Source organism: Thrips palmi, unplaced genomic scaffold (assembly GCF_012932325.1).
Source record: "Thrips palmi isolate BJ-2018 unplaced genomic scaffold, TpBJ-2018v1 HiC_scaffold_3, whole genome shotgun sequence".
Lineage (NCBI taxonomy): Eukaryota > Metazoa > Arthropoda > Insecta > Thysanoptera > Thripidae > Thrips > Thrips palmi.
In genome coordinates, this window is record NW_023144630.1 from 9095720 (window position 1) to 9107979 (window position 12260).

The window sequence follows — 12260 nt, forward strand, 5'->3', positions numbered from 1 at the left end:
TATGACAATCTTCTCTGTATTTTTGCCAGTTTTTTTTTTGTATCTTTCCCGTAATTCCATTTTTGCACCTTTGGTTTTAGTTTTAGTAATAAACATTTGGCTCTGTATTTGTTGTTTTCTTGGCGCTTGAACACTTATTTCCACACTTTCAATGTTGGCAACTCAAATATTAGTCGTAGTGGTTGGGGGTTGGCACCAACTAGACTGGTTGTGGAGGTGGGGGGAAACTGGGCAGGTGGAGGGGGAACCTCGGTCGCCTGGCTGCGGGTTTGTTTAGCGCGCAGAGGTGGTTCAGAGCTCAACCTGGCTGGTTGGTTCTCCGCTACTGTCCCTCCTTCGAGCGCCCGAGTCTTTTGATCTTTCCTGGCTTGATGACTCCCCCTCCGCCACCTCTGCCTCCTCCAATTCCCTCCGGATCTCCCGAGGAACGAGATGAAAAACCGAAGTGCATGGTGGGGTTGGTCGTGCGTTTTGGGCCTGGAGGAGTTGGCTCCTGGACGGTAAGTCTCCAAGTGTTCGTGGCGTTCCTTCGTGTGCCTTGGGTCATTTGTGACACGGGTCCTTCATCAGTCATGCTCCCACTGCGCCGACTTTGTCGCGCGGCAATTGGCGGCTGTTCGTCGTCCTGTGGCGGTGGAGTCAATCACGGACTTCCACGAGCCTGTTGAAGAGGCCGAGGACGGCCTCAGGCGCCTCGCGGGAGTGCACCACGTGTGGGAGCACCAATTTCGGTGCCCCTTCGCGTCGGCCTCCCCGGGGTGTCCTGGGGTCATTCTTGTAGAGCGTGCCTGTCGGTGCGCGAAACGCCAGGCGTGGGATGCCCGCGTCCTGGCCCTCTCGCGCCGACAGGCCGCCGCCAGGGAGGAGAGAGCTGCAGCACGGGCCATCGCCGCGGCACTCGCCTCCAGCGTAGAACTATAGTTTTTTGATGTGTATTGCTTTTTTTTTTTAAGAAAATTCAATTATGTGTTTTCTTCTTTCTCCTCTTGGATTATCTTCCTTTTTTTTAAAAAAAAGAAATGTTCTTGACTTGAGTCTTATTCATTTGAGTTTGATTGTCAATTACTTGGCCTTGTTTTATCTTAGTTCGTTAAAACTCTGGTAAAGTTTCTCAAATTTTATTTCTTTGATCAAAAAAAAAGTGCTGGTTAGTCTGATAAATAAAACCAGTTTCAATACTGTCTTCCTTGTTTGTTTGGAGACGTGGACACATATTGGGTGTAGCGTACACACTGCTTGGAGCGTAAGTTGTTTCTTAACGTACACTTGTAGGACTTTTTATTGCACTTTGCACTTGTAGTCCTTTCCTGTTTTAGAGACGGTTTACTTTGTTTATTAATTACCGTTCGACTGGTGTACGGTCGAGTTTATCTGAGTGTTACAGGACATAAGGAAAACGTTTAAATCCTTCGTTTCCTTTAAATGTCGACATTTGTCGGTTCTCTTCGGGCTGGTTTGAGTGTCATCACTCTTGGTGAGTTTATTTTAAATTTTTCCGCGCGTTGGGGTATTCAGTTGTTGTTTTGACTCGCCCGCTTCTGAGCCGTCTTGACTCGCGTAGTCCTGCTTTCGTCAGGCCAGTGTCATGGCGTCTCCGGAGAGTTCTCGTGTGTGTCTGAAGGTTTTCTTCTGTTTCTTGACCTTTTTATGACTTCGACTGGGTTTATTGTGTGTGAGAAAGGCTTTCGTGTCGCGAATGCTGTCGCTCTGCGATGCTCCTTGTTCCCGAGTACTGAGCGTGTTCTGGCATTGTTTATTTTCTGTCTGGGGCTCTCTTGGCTTGGCCTAGGCCGGTTTCCAAATGTTTCAGCGTATCAGTTATTTTAAAGGAGGTTAAGTTGGCCGTTGGCCTGTGGGGAATAAAGGTTTTTCAGGGTATTCAGTGGCAAAACAATTCTTTATTTCAAACAATACTTTGTAGGCAGTTTCGGCGTCTGAAAACATAACCTCTAATTTGGTTCCTATTTACAGTTCCTCAAAGTATTTTTATTTTGTTTTCTGGGCCTAGTCATCGGCTTAAATAATAGATAGTCATCAGACAATGGCTGTAAGGGTTATGTTCTAGATTATTTGGAGGTATTCAATTAATTAATTTTTGTTACAGGTTTGCGGAGAACTTGAGTGCAGTTCGTCTTTTCTTCACTGCCTGGGATTTTGCTGATCCGTGGACTGGAAGGACGTGCCTTGGAGAGCCGGCGGCTGTGGAATCAGCTGGAGGAGTTGCTGCCATTCCAACTGTGCCGTTGTCAAAGGTAATCTTGCGTTGTATGCCAGGCCTAGTTGCTTAGTGATTTTCTGCGGCATTTTTGTGCAGTAGGCTTTTGAGTGTCCTCTGCTCAGACAATTCCAGCAACGGAAGCGGTTTCTGGGTTTGCGCTTCATCAAGGGTCGAGGAACATACTCTGGGAATTTTATACAGTCCATAGGTTGGGGGACGTATGCTTCCAGAGAAGGAGGTTCACTTTGTGACTGTTCGAGTAAGGGAACCTGCGCCTCTTGTGGAGTTTCCAGGGTTTGCTCTAAGAAGAGTTCTTCTAGTAGTTCTTCTAGTGAGGGTGGGGTCGGTATTCGTGGGGGCTCTTCGACTCCCACTGGGGTTATCGGAAGGGTTTCTGAGGATTTCTTCTGAGGTTGTTTCTGAGGGCGTTCAGTTTTCTCAAGGTTCTCCGTTGGAGGTTTCCTTCTGAGGCTCGTTGAAGTCTCATCTATTTCTTGTTGCAGATCTTCCTGTTGCAGCAGGATGGCCTCCTCGTCGGCCTCCAGGGTGTCCATGGGTTCGTCGCCTTGCAGCAGGATGTCCTCATCGAGCTGTTCTGGCGGCAAGGTGGACGCCCGCCGTCGCGCTGCCTCCTCGTCCCGCTGTAGTCGTCGTTCCTCAGTCACCGCGCTGCCATCGGCCAGGATTTCCGAGGACTGGTGTGTGCGGGCCTGCTGATGAAAAAGTCGACTTGGTCAATTCGACCGTCCTAGGTAACTTTCCTTGACCCCCTTTTCCACACCCTCTCTTTGCTCTCTCCTTTGTGGTTACCTGTTTCCAAATCGTAGATTTTCCTTTTCCTGTTCCCACTCCGAGGCGTCTGGGTTTATGTACCGCTTTTCGTCGGAGGGGTGTGTCTGGAGCAGCCGGCTCGGCCAGAGGAGAGATAGCCAAGTTGTTTAGGGCTTCTATTAAATTGGGCGCTCTTCGCGGTATTTTGTATCGCTCTTTGTACTCATTCATGCTGAGTTTCCTGATTTGTTTCATTTCTGAGGCAAAGCTGGAAGTTCTAGAGGAGTTCTAGAGGGGTTGCGTTGCCGCGGTTCCCTTTGGCCCGTTCGGTAGTCATTGTTGGGGGGGGGGCTCTGTTTCCGGTTTTGTTGTTATTTCCGGTTTTCATCGCCGTTTTTCTTCTCGTCTGTTCTCTAGGTCGGGGTCTGACTCTTCTGGGCCTGTGAAGTTGGCCCATGCGCCTATGGACTCTCCTCCGCCTATGGGGCACGGAGCCAGCCGGTCCATGTGGACTATTTGGACGTCGTTCGGCTGCCGGTCATTCCGTATCCTGGCATCAGAGTCATTTAGCACAGTGAGTATCGTGTAAGGTCCTAGCCATGGTACGTGTAGAGCTTGTGCGGCCTCTCCGGGCTTCAGTGCTTTGTTGTAAAGTAGCACTTTGTGCCCTACTTCGAAGGGTGCAAGTCCCGCAGTCCGGTCGTAGTACTCCTTCATCCTGGTTGCTGCCTCGTCGCGAATTTTGCGCACTTGTTCATGGATGTGGAACAAGGCGTTCCGCACGGCCCAGGGGTATCTCTCCATGCAGACTGGTATTTCTGGAGGAGGTCCTTGTGAGAGATGTAGGGGTGTTCTCATCGGTGCCCCGAACATTATTTCATAAGGCGAGAACTTGTGCTTGGCGTGGGGTAGGCTTCTGTATGCTTGTGCGATGAAGGGTAAATATTCTACCCATCGCCTGTGTGCCCCGTCGCAAAGCAATTTAAGGCTTTGTTTTAGGGTTCGTACCCATCGTTCTGCCTTTCCATTCGCGGATGGATGGTAGGCTGTGGTGCGGGTCTTCTTGATGTGGTATAGCCCCATGATTTCGTGAAACAACTGGGACTCAAAGACTGGGGCTTTGTCTGTTAGTATGGACAGAGGGGCCCCGTAGACCGAGAACACGTGTGTTATTAGTGCTTGGGCCAGCTCTTTGGCTGTCTGGGCTCGGAGTGGCACCAAGACTGGCCATCCAGATAGGGCCTCTATTGCCACCATGACGTACTTATAGCCTTCTTCTGTTACAGGCAGGGGGCCTGCGGTGTCAACGTGCCACCGCCCGTGCAGGACGCCATCATGGAAGATCCTCAACGGCACTCGTGTGGGGTGCAACGGCCCCTTGACTCGGATGCACAGCACGCAGTTGGCGATGACCTCGGCCGTGTCATTGGCCATGCCCGGCCACCAGAAGAAACGCTTCAATGCGTCCAGTGTCTTGTGGATGCCGAAGTGGTTAGTCTGCCCCAGCTGGCTGTGGTACAGTGTGACTGTGGTCTTGACATGTTTTCGAGGCAGTACTAACAGCATCTTTGTCCTTTCAGGGTCTCCCGTTGCATGCTCCTCTTTGCGGTACAACAAGTCGCCTTGGATCGCCAGCGAGTTAAAGTTGTGCCAGAGTGTTCGGGTCACCGGCCCGTACTTGGAGACTTCCTGGAAGTGTGGTTTCTGCCCGTCTAGAACTGCCAGGTAAATGGGCATGATATCTCCGTCTAGGCGCTGGTCTTTGATCATGGTTGTGGGTGAGACTCCTTCTGGCGCTATGGTGGTCCAGTTTAGCACCATGTCCTCTGGGTCTGCCCGTACAGTTTCTCGGTCCTCTACCTCGCAGAGATGGCAATGTTCGTTGCAAGCCTTCCAGTGCACACCCGTGCTTGGCTCGTAATGGTACATGTGGATGTGGAGGTCCAGGTCGCCAAAAACTTTATTCAAAATCTCGATGAGGGTTTGCAGTTTTAGCCTGTCCAACCCGCATGAGAACTCTGGCATACTAATTTCGCGGATATTGTACTTCACTATCCACGTTTTAAGCGTGAGTAGCGCCTGCTCGACATCCGTTGGACTAGGCTTTTCGTGGTGGTTTACTTTGGTTATGACGTTTGCGATTACTCTGTCTCTAGTATGAGAAATCGTGAGGCCTGGACATCCGCGATCTTTTTGTCGCAGGAAGTCCTTCTGCACACCATAGCGCTTTTCTATTTCTAGCGCTAGGCCTCGTCCGAACTTGCCGTCATGGCTGACTGCGTGACATAATGGGATTTCTATTGGGCTGGAGAATATCGACCCTTGTATGTGAATTATCTTGAACTTTTCAGGTGAGGCTGCTCTCGCCTCGTCGACCCGTGTCCAGTTCACCAGGGCGTCACGCTGTTCCAGTTTGAGGCACTTCTGGCATCCAGGCATGCAAGGACGGGCGGGTCTCCGGCTTAGTGCGTCGGCGTGCCCGATGTTGACCCCTCGTTCGTGTACTACTTCGAACTTGTAAGGAGCTAGTCTCTCCAGCCATCTGGCCAGTTTTCCAGTAGGGTTTTTGAAGTTTTTCAACCACTGGAGTGCCGCATGGTCGGAACGCACCGTGAATGGCGCGCCGGCCAGGTAATGGTTAAAGGCCTTAAGCGCCTCCACCAGGGCTAGGAGTTCCCTGTGAGTTGCGCAGTAGTTTCGTTGTGCTTGGTTCAAGATTTTTGACCAATACGCTATAGTGACCTCTTTTCCGTCTTGCTCTTGGGTTAAGACTGCCCCTAGTCCCGTTAGGCTTGCGTCGCAAGTGAGGGTGAACTTCCCTTTGTCCACCTTGGGTGTTCCAAGGATTGGTGGAGAGACTAATTTGTCTTTTATCTGTTTAAAGGCTCCTTCGCACTCTTCCGTCCAGTTAAAGACTGTCCCAAGTCTTGTGAGAGCGAACATTGGTGTGGCCATCGTGGCGAGGTGTGGCACGTACTTGGCGTAGTACTGGACTAGGCCGAGCCATGACCGCACCTCTTTCACGTCCTTTGGAGTTGGCCAGTGTGTGATAAGGTGAATTTTCTTTCTGTCCACCATGATTCCTCGGTGGGAAAGTACATGTCCCAAGAAGGAAACTTCAGTTTGGAATAACTCACATTTCTTTGCTTTCAGGAGGAACCCTGACGCTCAGACTCGATTAAAGAAGGCTTGGAGCCGTTGTAACATCTGTTCGACATCTTCTCCGGCTATGCAGACGTCGTCTATGTAGACTGCCACGGTCTCTCCGATGTCATTGTCTGGAGTCTTTTCTGCCGGTGGAGTCACCAACCGGTCTGTCACATACTGGAATGCTCCTGGAGCTGCTGACAGGCCAAAGCCCAGCCTTGTGTACTCGTACTGTCTGCAAGGTAACGCCAGGTCTTCTGGAAGGATAATAGCTGTTTTGGGTTGGTCGTCTGGGTGCACCACTAGGTTGTGATACCCGTTGGCTAAGTCGAACGAGTGATAAAATGGTTTTCCTCCCAAATGTTGCAGGAGTTCCTGCGTTCGAGGTATTGGTGCTGCTGGGACTCTGGTGATGGCGTTCAGCGCTCTGTAGTCTACGCAAACTCTCACCTCTCCGGACTTCTTTGGGATGCACAAGATTGGAGACGCCCAAGCTGATTGGCTGGGTTTGATCGCCCCCATTTTCAGGTATTTTAGAAAGGTGTCTCGTACTTCTTTCCTATAGTGTAGGGGGACTGGTCTTGCATTTTGTTTAATAGGTGGGTGGTCTCCAGTGTCTATTCGAAATTGGAGCCAAGGACATTTTCCAAAAGGGTTTTCGCTTGTGGCAAAAACATCGTGATTCTTTTTCAAAATATTTTCCAGTTTTCTCTTTTGGGTTTCTGTGAGATTCTTGCTGCTCCGTTCCCATAATTCTTTTAAATCGTCTGGTAGGGTTTCTAATGGTGGTTGTTTTGGTTGCGTGATTATTTCTGCTCCAAAATGTGGTTGTATTTCGTGTTCTGTGATGGTTGCTCCACACTCACAGACCACTGCTACTTCTTCTTTTTCGTCTTCATCTTCTTCCCCTTCTTCTTTTTCTTCGGGATCTGGCGACATTTCGCCCATTATGCAGTGGGTCTTTTCCCACTGTTCTTCCGTTTTACTATATTTTTCGGGGTGTACCAAATACACTTCCCCTATGACTGTGTATTTAGGGATCTGCACACATTTATCTCCTAGGTTTTGAATTTTGACCGTTAAGGGTGCTGTTACACAGGGCACCATACCAGACTGTACCAGTACTGTTGCTGGTAGTTTTGAAACTTTATTTTCTGTGAACTTGTTGGCAGCAAATAGTCCCGCTCTTACAGTGGTTTGCTTAAGATTTATCACATCTTTGGGCTTTACTCGCTGTTTCTTACTTTTCCTCTTTTCTTTTCCAGAACTGGGGCCTTGATTCTCCTTATCCTCCTCCTGAGGTGTGAGGGGTGACTTGGACGTGGTCCCGAGATTCGATTTCGGTGTGGACAGCACCTCCATCTCCTCCAGGGGCTCGTCCTCGCCCGCCGCCTCACACTCCAGCCACTCGTTAACATCTCCCAGCTCCTCCACTGTGGTGTCTGCATCCAGCACCGTGGAGAGACTCTTCTCAACAAAAGGCCGTAAGAGCATTTTTGTGTTAGCTCTCACCACATAGTACAACTGCCCATCGTTAAACCGTCCTTTATTCATGGTTTTCTGTATCCTGAACGGGACCATTTCACTGTCTCCAAATAATACATGGCGCCTCTTGCACCGTACCGTTGCATCGTGGTACTCCAGGAAGTCATATCCTAGTAGATTATCTGTGATATCAGCCTCGTAGACTTGGAAAGGATAGGTCTTTCCTTGAATTTCTACGTCTGTCCAAGTTGGTCCGAAAAGTGGTGCTCTGTGTGCTGTAGCACTTTTCATTCTCAACTTTGCTCTGGGTAAATCTCTCTTGGTTCTCTTAAGAACAGTGATTTGAGCTCCAGTATCGACTAGGGCTTCAGTGTCCTCTCCCAGTAGTTTACATTTTATGTATGGAGCGTTTCTCAGTTTTGGCTCGTCTGGGCATGCCTGACAAATTTCACAGGTTTCACATTGCCCATGATTATGGTGATTAGCTTCTTTTGCCGTTCTGTCTGTTAAGACCTCTATCTGTCTTTTGGCCTTTTTCGTAGCCCGTTTGCTAATCATATTTTCTTTATTTTCTTTTTTAGGGGTCGGAGTTTGGACTTCACTGGTTCCTTGTGCTGCGACCTGGTTTAGAGACATCCTGCTCCCCTCCGACTGGGCGGACGTCTCGACTAGTTTTCCGGCTGAGGAGGGACGTAAGGGAATTGGGCAGGTTGCTGCCTTTGTGGCGGTTGCTGCTGCTGTTGTTGCTGTTGTTGCCCCGCAGCTTGTTGGAATTGGTAAAACGCCATTGCCATGCGTAGGGCTTCTGGGGGAAAATCTGGTTGCCTGTTTCCCCTGCCATTGCCCCGCTGCCCTCCTCTAGGGCCTCCGCCATTCTGTTCGTCCCTCTGGCGGTCCCAGCAATCGCGAATCACGTGGCCTCGTCTTCGGCAGTAGTGGCATTCCACTCCGGATTGGTTGTTGTTGCCGTTGCCGTTGTTATTGTGATTGCCGTTGTTGTTTCCGCCGTTATTATTTCTTCGCGGTTGGGGGCAGTTTGCCACGAAATGTCCAGGCTGCTGGCAGTTGTGGCAGACTGCTTCGCCGTTTACGTAGCCTGCGCCTCCTCTGCCTCCGCCGCCTCTGCCTCGGCCGCCACGGCTTCCTCGGCCTCCACGGCTTCCGCGGCCTCCACGGCTCCCTGGACCTCCGCCCCTACCCCTCCAGGTGGTTTGGGTGGGTGTCTCGGTGGAAGTCCCGGCAGCGGCAGGCTGTTGGTCGAACTGCCTGACCGGTGCTTCCTTGTCGACTTCCATGTCGGTGTCGTCCTCGTCGATCTTGGCGAGTCGCAACCGTTTGGCAGGTTGCTCGCCTGACAGTAGTAGTGCGCGGTTAAGGTTTTTGACCGCGTCGGCAAGGGTGTCGCTTGAGGAGTAAGCCAGTTGTACTGCCACTTTCCTGTCGTAAAGCCCTTTGACAAAGGCTGAGACCAGGGCCTCCTGAATATCCCGCTCGTTCTGGGTCACCATATATTGGCGCCCTACGTGTTCGAGCTCCAGAGCAAAATCTTGAATGCTTTGGTTTTCTTTCTGTTGCATGGTTTCGAAATCCCTCTTTCGTTGCCAATACGATGTCGCCTTGCTGTAAGTCCTGGCGAGAATGCTGTCCACCTCTTCAAAGGTGACTTGTTTCTGCTGTTGCTGTAGCATAGCAAGAACACTCACTGGTTTTCCTCGCAGGGCTCCTACTAACTTCCTCTTTTTTTCTTCCTCAGAGCATCCTGCGGTGACGACTTCGAATTGCTGTCGCCACATGGCGTAGCACTGCTCGCCATCGTACTCGGGGATTCGTGACGTCGACGCCGTCGGTTCCTGGGTTCCGGCGCGGAGATTTTGTGGTGGCTGAAGCTGATTTTGGGTAAGGAGGAGACGCTCTATCCATCTTTCCTCCTGTTGAGCCAATCGTTGATCCATTCGGATCTCCTGTTGAGCTATTCTCTGCTCTTGTAGCTCCAACAACCGTATGAATGGTTGGGCTACATCAGGCATTTCCTCCATGGGTTCTGGAATCTCCATGTTTTCATCAGCCTCCTCTCCTTGTTCCGGTTCCAGGAACCCTACGGGTCGTGCCCTCCTGGCTGGCTGGACGCGTGGACGGCCTACACCTCGTCCCCGCCCTCGCCCTCGTCCTCTGCCACGGCCTCGGCCTCGGCCACGGGGAACCACGGGTGGTTGTGGTTCTGGCTCCCCCAAGGCTCCAGGGCCTTGAATTATTCGAAGGACGTCGTCTGGGGCCAGTCCTTCAAGATCAAGTGCCATATTTTCTTCGTGATCGAGGGCTTGTGGCCAATCGTTTTCCCGTCGATTTCCCATATTAAATTTTTGTGTTTTACTTGTGTATTTCTTTATTATAGTTTTTACTGGAACCTAACAAAATCTATTCTGGTACTGGCTCTGAGGCTTTCAGCGACCAATTCTTTCACTCCGAGTTCGTAGCCGCACAGCTTTGTCGGCCTGTGGACTTGCCGTTATCAGACTGGCGTCCTGGGTTCCAGTAGCACAGTCTCGTTGGCTAAGTCCTCAGCTCGGCTTGGCCGGTTCCGCTCGACTCTCTCTTTTGCTCGTGGTAGGGCTGCTCGGCTTCGCGACTCCGCCTAACGGTCAGTCTGTGCCCCTGCACCGCCTCGAGGGCTGCTCGGTGGCACGACTCCGGCTAGTGGACAGTCTGAACCGCCTGCACCGCCTCAGACCACTTTCTCTTTCACTCACTCATTCGCTCTGGGGTTGGGCTGCTCGGATTCGCGGCTCCGCCTGGACAGCCTGTACACCTGCACTTGCCTCAAGGGCTGCTCGGTTGTACGACTCCGTCCAGTGGTCAGCCTGAACTTCCTGCACTTGCCTCAACCCCCTACTGAGCTGCTGGTCAACTCGTTTACTCACTCATTCGCAAACTCTCGGCAATCCGGATCTGATTTGCGCTCCCACTTCCCCTCGCAAAAACCCAGTCTCGGCCAAGTGTTGCCGCCACTTGCACCGCTGTCACCAGTTGTTGGGTTTGGCAGGTGAAGGGCGAAGACAACACGTTGGCTTGGGTAGAGTATTTATTGAGGTTCGGTGCTCACAGGGCAAGGCCAGACCGCAGACTGTTGGCGGAGCTCTGGCTCGGTTGTATTTATGGGCTGGGCAACAGTGGCACTTGCCAGTGGGGTGTTCGGGGCTTGGAGTGCGACCCTGGCCAGGGAGGGTGGTCTCATAGCCATGCAGAGAAGGGGAATAAAAGAAAGAACTTGACCATCTGTTGCTTTAATCGTTCCTCAACACATATATGGAAGTGTATATATTCTTATGCTTCTTTATTATTAAAAGTGTGGACCATGTACTAGATTTGTATTGTATGAAAGTGCTTTCTTTGTTAAAAGACTATTCATACGATTCAGATATGGTTCCTTTTAATGTTCATATGGCAGGAAGTAAACATACTCAATAAATGTTATACTGTAGAATTTTATAGTCAGAACACAAAGTTTATGCGAAGATTCAAAGATACATTCTTTTCTTAAAAAAGTTCCCAGCTGCATCCAACATCCTAGACAAGAATAAATAATACTAATTAATTTTCAAAGTTGTATAGACATTCATTATAAATAATCACCAATATAACTATTGAAACACTCAAACAATCACATGAATTTAAATAAAGAAAAAATAGCATAAACAAATTACATAATTTGTTATATTACTTTACCTGAAATTAAGTTACTTAACAAAGATATGATGTCAGTGCTGATTGAAAAGTTACTTCACAAACAGAATACGGAGTTATTTTGTGCCATTATAAGATGCTACACACCAAATTTGAAGACTCTACAACCAAGAGTGGCAGAGAAATTAATTATAAGCGGCTAGAATGCGATTCCAGCCCACTGTGTAGGGGGGTCTGGGGGGCGGAGCCCCCTAACATGCATCAAGTTAGAAGTAACCGACGATGGAGAAGCCATTGCCTGAGGAAGGCAGGCTAGCGCCGCAGGCCAAGGTAGGTACGCCAGGCGCGGATAGGAGGAACAGGAGGCAGCGAGACATCGCGAAGCCAGTTACGACAAGACGCGGTCTGGCGTAAACCTACCTTGTAGAAATAGGTGTTGCCAAAACGCCAGAACACGTTTTTGAGATCAAGGAAGGATCGAAACAACCTTCTGAAGTGTAAGCAGATTCATTTCTCGTACAGTATCGGAGTGAGTGCCAAAATCCAAAAAGTGTCACTAGGTGCCCCACCCTCTGTAAGGTGTATACGCCAGGCGTGGATTGTCGAAATTGGCGCAGCATCGCGAAGCCTGTTACGTCAAGACACGGTCTAGCTTACTCCTACCTTGTACATCTGTAGGAGTGTACTTGGCAAGTACACATCTATAAGAGTACACTTGGGCAAGTAAACATCAATAGGGTATTTTAACGAATCCCTGCACTGTTGGAAAAAATCACAGTAAATCCTGTAGTGATTAGTACAGCTGTCACTGTAGTTCAGAGTACAGGATTTACTGTACCTTTTTTACAGGATCCACTGTACATTGTACGGGATTTACTGTACCACAGGAGTGGAGTACGGAATATCCTGTACAAGGTACAGTAAATACTGAAGCCAGGCACAGTAAATCCTGTGTTCT

The 12260-nt window shown here is 49.9% G+C and overlaps 1 long non-coding RNA gene across 1 annotated transcript; it reads left to right on the plus strand.

Annotated features, from left to right (window-relative positions):
• Positions 1-2887: 2887 nt before the first annotated feature.
• Positions 2888-9952, plus strand: LOC117648083. The gene is made up of 12 exons (XR_004587853.1): positions 2888-2970; positions 3407-3563; positions 4276-4480; positions 4570-4714; positions 5341-5506; positions 5874-6043; positions 6143-6378; positions 6506-6664; positions 7402-7620; positions 8203-9280; positions 9375-9517; positions 9712-9952. It is a non-coding gene; the product is annotated as an uncharacterized LOC117648083 (long non-coding RNA).
• The last annotated feature ends 2308 nt before the right edge of the window (positions 9953-12260 follow it).